Below are 6332 nucleotides of genomic sequence, written 5' to 3' on the forward strand. Positions count from 1 at the left end.
GGGACGTACGATGCTAATTACAACAGTTTCGTTAACATCGTTTCGTTAGTGTAGTTAACAACCATTAGATTACTATCCAACGACTAATATTTATAGTTAGATCTGCCCTCTCGTGCTTTTAATAGTAGAGATTGGCGAGTTACAATTTGTAATTTGGTGTAGGGAAAATCTAATGGGCTTTCTACGCACACATGTTCTCCCGTGCAGCGGCCGCGCACATGTGTCAGATCTTAAAAGTACGGAGACGATTTACCAATTAGCATAATGTAGTACTGGTTAGTTTAATAGGAGTATAAGAGGGAGTCTACTTTTTGCACTTACACGCTGCTGAGTTATACTAGCTATTTGCATTTTAAAAAAGATTTATCTTCCAAACCGTCATCTCAATTAATGATCCGCTTTCACCATTGACTTTATCGCGACGAGATCTTTAAAACTAGATCCCATGTTAACATGTTTCGATAACTTTTGTTTTCGTCGATACTTGCCAGATTATTATGACTTACTTGTCATATTATTTGTTATATAGTTCTCACATTAAATCAACTTGGTTATTGAAAGGATCGATATGGTTGGCTAGAGGGGGGGGTGAATAGACAACGACCACTTTTTAATTAGTCTTAACAAGTTAAGGTAAACACTATACGGGTTCGCAAATAATATGACAAAGAGGTGACCCCTATAGAAGCTATCAACAAGACCTATTAAGACAAGTAAGATATTGTAACAAGGAAAAGCAAATACAAAGTAAAGGTTAGAGATAACCACAAGTGGAACCAATGGAGACGAGGATGTGTTACCGAAGTTCCTTCCCTTTGACGGGAAGTACGTCTCCGTTGGAGCGGTGTGGAGGCACAATGCTCCCCAAAAAGCCACTAAGGCCACCGTATTCTCCTCACGCCCTCGCACGATGCAAGGTACCGTGATTCCACTATAGGTGCCCTTGAAGGCGGCGACCGAACCTTTACAAACAAGGTTGGGGCAACTCCACACAAAGCTTGGAGGCTCCCAACAAGACCACGAAGCTTCACCACAATGGAATATGGCTTCGAGGTGACCTCAACCGTCTAGGATGCTCAAACACCCAAGAGTAACAAGATCCGCAAGGGATAGGTGGGGGAATCAACTTTTCTCTCGGTGGAAGTGTGGATCTAGGCCTTCTCAACCAATCCCTAAAGAATCAACAAGTTTGATTGGCTAGGGAGAGAGATCGGGCACTTTTAAGCTTGTGGAGCAACAATGGAGCTTAGAGAGGTAAGAGATAGGGTTCCTCAGCTAGAAGAACCCTTTATATAGTGGGGGGAAAATTCAGACCGTTTTCCCACTCTCTGCCCGAGATCCAGCGGTACTACCCTCGATCGTCTCCCTCTCCTGGAGATAGTGGTTCTTGGTGCGAAACTGTAGAAACTCTTTAGGAGACATTGTTCGGATGTTCACCCTCTTGTCCTTGTGGGCAACCTTCTTGAAGGACTTCTTCTTAGGGGGGAGACCAGACGTGGCAGACCCCTCGGGCGCCTCTGTGTTGCGAAACTGTTTGGATGCCGTGTCCCGTGGGGGGTTCGAACGGCGAGCAGAGCCACCTGTGACACAGACCACAAAGCGAAAAAGAGGCAACACGAAAAGTCAAGGCAATGGATCTTGAAAGTGCAGAGAAAAGAAACAAAAGAAAACATGCATTGCTAAGCCCAAGGAGAAAACACCGTGAATGCTCCTGGCGGTAGTACCGCCACACCTGGCGGTAGTACCGTCAGTGGCGGTAGTACCGCCAGCTCTGGCGGTAGTACCGCTGGGGGTCATAGCGGTAGTACCGCTACCCCCTGGCGGTAGTACCGCTACCCCCTGGCGGTAGTACCGCTGGGGGTTTGACTGTAAGATCTAGACATATAAAACTCGTATTCTAGGGCAAGGACTGAATATAATCATTAATACGTATACATCAGCCCTATTGTCAAAAGGAACACATAGTAACACGAGGTACAAACATGCATAGGCAAGAGAGAGCACGTTTTAGATCTAATCAAAAAGGTTCAAATATCCGATCTAAGACGATGAAAACCTAAACCACGGCAGCAATCTTAGCAACAAGCCATTGGATCAACAAGATGAATGCAATCCCCAATGCTCCTAACCCTAGAACACGAAAAACAACCAAATAGAAGAGGGGAGGAGCTTTTGTTATCGGGATTCATGGCTTTGGAGGAGGAAGAAGAAGTAAATCAGCCCTTCCACACCAACGGGAAGAGGGAGCTCCTCCAAGAAAGATCCAAACAGCGGGTTTTCGGGGTAGGGGAGGGAGGAGCCGCGAGGAAGAAGAAACAGATTGAAAATCGGGCTCCCCCTCCCTTTATATAGCCCAAGGGGTATGGGCAGCGGTAGTACCGCTGACCTGGCGGTAGTACCGCTGGAGTGCAGCGGTAGTGCCGCTGAGGGTCCTGACGGTAGTACCGCTCCCCCTGGCGGTAGTACCGCTCCCCCTCGAAACCCTAGAAATATTCCGGCCGGCCGAGTTAGATTTTGAACTCTGGCGGTAGTACCGCTACCCCTGGCGGTAGTACCGCTGGGGTCCTGGCGGTAGGACCGCTGGGGTCCTGGCGGTAGTACCGCTACCCCTGGCGGTAGTACCGCTGTACATGTTTCAGCACGGCCAAGGAAAGCGGGAAAACTCGGGCACATGACAAGTGAGTAAAAAAGGGATGACTTCTAAGAAAAAAATACCGACTTGACATTGTATATCCTCTCCTTTATACGCAAGAGAGGATGGAGGGGCGGTGGCCGAGGCCACCTATGTTTGAGACAATGGTATGACACCGCGAAGAATTATCCTTGGGTTCATGACCAATGCTCGTCTTTGAGGCACAAGTGCCATTTGACAATGGCTAAAGTGAAAGACTAGATTGATTTACGCATAATGGGGGGAGGGAGAGTTCATTGAGAGAACAACACTCCCCCTATGTCCATGCCTACATCTAGACCAAGATGGAATGTGAAGTGAGGTGCAATATGCCTAGTTTCAATCCACATTACTCGAATAAATGATATTTAGCTCATGCCTTAACTCCCGGAACCTTGCTTCATCAAGTGGCTTGGTGAAAATATCTGCAAGTTGCTCTTCAGTGTGAATGAAGTGAACCTCAATATCACCTAGCTTGATATGTTCACGGATGAAGTGATGACGAATATCAATATGTTTGGTTTTGCTATGTTGCACTGGGTTGAGGGAAATCTTGATGGCGCTTTGATTGTCACATAGAAGAGGCACTTTGTCACAAGTGACACCATAATCCTTTAAAGTTTGCCTCATCCATAGCAATTGTGCACAACAACTTGCAGCTGCCACATACTCAGCTTCGGTGGATGATAAGGAGACACAGTTCTGCTTCTTTGAAGACCAACTTACCAAAGAGCGACCAAGGAATTGGCACCCTCCAGATGTTGACTTCCTCTCCACACAATCTCCAGCCCAGTCTGAGTCAGAATAACCAACTAGATTGAAGTTTGCTCCTTTGGGATACCAGAGGCCAAAGTTTGGGGTATGTGCCAAATATCGAAAGATTCGTTTGACAGCCATGTAATGACTTTCTTTTGGTGCGGATTGAAACCGTGCACATATCCCTACACTCAACATAATATCCGGTCTAGATGCACAAAGGTAAAGGAGGGATCCAATCATGGAGCGGTATACCTTTTGATCCACTGCTTTACCATTGGGATCATTGTCAAGCTTGCATCTGGTTGGCATGGGAAACTTGACCGGTTTGACATCTTCGAGCTCGAACCGTTTGAGCATGTCTTGAGTGTACTTGGCTTGTTTGATGAATGTCCCTTCTAGACCTTGCTAAATCTCGAATCCGAGGAAAAACTTCAACTCTCCCATCATGGACATCTCAAACTTCTCAGTCATTAGCGCGGCAAATTCTTCATTGAATGAAATGTTAGGAGAACCAAAGATAATATCATCAACATATAGTTGGCATATGAACAAATCCCCTTTGACCCTCTTAGTAAAAAGAGTGGGATCAATCTTCCCAATTTCAAACCCACGATCTTGTAACAACTCAGTAAGGTACTCATACCACGCGCGTGGGGCTTGTTTAAGACCATAGAGTGCCTTATTGAGTTTGTACACATGATTTGGGAGCTTGGGATGTTCGAATCCCGGGGGTTGTTTGACATATACCAACTCATTTAAAGGACCATTAAGAAATGCACTTTTCACATCCATTTGCTGTAATTTGAAGTTATGATGAGAAGCAAAAGCAAGTAGCATGCGAATAGATTCTAGACGAGCGACAGGGGCAAAGGTTTCACCGTAGTCGATACCCTCGACTTGGGAGTAGCCTTGAGCCACCAATCTTGCCTTGTTTCGAATCACAATTCCATTTGCATCTTGCTTGTTCTTGAATATCCATTTGGTCCCGATGACATTATGTTCCTTCGTTGGTCGTGGCACTAGATCCCATACTTGGTTGCGCTCGAAGTTGTTAAGTTCTTCGTGCATGGCCATAAGCCAATCCTCATCATCGAGCGCTTCCTGTACCTGTTGAGGTTCACAATACGAGACAAACGCGTGATGCTCACAATAATTCCAAAGTTGTTGACGGGTAGATACTCCCCTTTTTAAACTACCAAGAACATTATTCATAAGATGTGACTTGGCTTTCAGCTTGTTCGCATTCTTGGTTGCTCGACGCTCCAAGAGTTCTTCATTAGATAACAGGGGAGCATCGACTTGTATCTTTTGTTTGCCCTTGCGTCTTGAGCCGGTTGTTGGAGCTCCAGAAGGGAATTGTGAGACAGTCTCCTGATCACTTTGTCCTTCGACTTGAGCAGGTTCACTAGTTTGATCTTGTATTAGTGGTTGCTCTTGATCTTGATCTCGTGTTGGTTCAAGGTCTTGGGGTAGTGCTTGAATGGGCATATCACCATTGTTAGGCAATTGATCTTGAGCGAGAGCTTGATCAACTTGTTGAGAGTCTTCTCTTTGTTCATCGGAAGCGTGTGGGGCTTGTGGGGGTGATGGCTCCACTTGAGTAGAGCATTGTCCTTCTCCTTCGGCCATAAGGGGTTCCTCAATGGGGAGTATTTGACCAATCCCCATTCTTCTTATGGCTTCGGGAGGAATTTCATCACCTATATCACAAAGACCACTTTGCTCCACTTGGGAGCCATTATTTTCGTCAAACTCCACGTTACACGTCTCCTCAATTAGTCCGGTGGACTTGTTGAGGACACGGTAAGCATGAGAGTTTGTAGCATAACCAACAAAGATACCCTCATGTGCTCTAGAGTCAAATTTAGCTAACCGAGCTCCCTTTTTAAGAATGAAACACTTACAACCGAATACCCGGAAGTACTTGAGATTGGGTTTGTTTCCAGTTAGAATCTCATACGGAGTCTTGTTCAAGCCTTTGCGGATGTAGAGCCGATTGGACGCATGACATGCTGTGTTGATGGCCTCTGCCCAGAAGTTGTATGGAGATTTGAATTCTGCCATCATTGTTCTTGCAGCGTCTATCAAGGTCCGGGTCTTCCTTTCTGCCATGCCGTTTTGCTGAGGGGTATATGGTGCAGAATATTGGTGCTTTATTCCCTCATCACCTAGAAACTCATCTAGGGTATAGTTCTTGAACTTGGTGCCGTTGTCACTCCTAATCATCAAGATCTTTGCTTCATGTTGACGTTGCGCTTCATTGGCAAAGTTGATGACCGTTTGTTGAGTTTCACTCTTCCTTTTGAAGAAATATACCCAGGTATATCTTGAGTAGTCGTCAACAATTACTAAGCAATACTTTCTGCCTCCAAGACTATCAAATGTTGGAGGACCAAACAGATCCATGTGAAGAAGTTCCAATGGCCTCTTAGTGTAGATAAGAGTTAATGGACGATGAGCAGTTTCATGAATCTTTCCTTCAATGCAAGCACTGCAAACACGATCTTTAGCAAAGCTCACATTTGTTAGTCCACGAACATGGTCCCCTGTCAGAAGACTTTGCAAAGACCTCATATTGACATGAGCTAAACGGCGATGCCAAAGCCAGCCCACGTCAACTTTAGCCATTAGACATGTCGCAATCTTAGTGGGTCGTTTTGAAAAGTTTACCACATAGAGACCATTTTCGACATGTCCAACATAGGCTACTTTAAGAGTCTTGCTCCTTAGGAGGACCACAGTGTCAATATTAAAGAATGTGGAAAAACCCATGATTGCAAGTTGACGAACGGAAAGTAAATTGTAGGCAAGAGACTCAACAAGCATGACCTTCTCAATAGACAAATCTTGAGAGACGACCACCTTACCAAATCTCAATACCTTTGACGAGGATGCATCAGCG

This window comes from Hordeum vulgare, chromosome 7H, assembly GCF_904849725.1.
Source record: "Hordeum vulgare subsp. vulgare chromosome 7H, MorexV3_pseudomolecules_assembly, whole genome shotgun sequence".
NCBI classification, from domain to species: Eukaryota; Viridiplantae; Streptophyta; class Magnoliopsida; order Poales; family Poaceae; genus Hordeum; species Hordeum vulgare.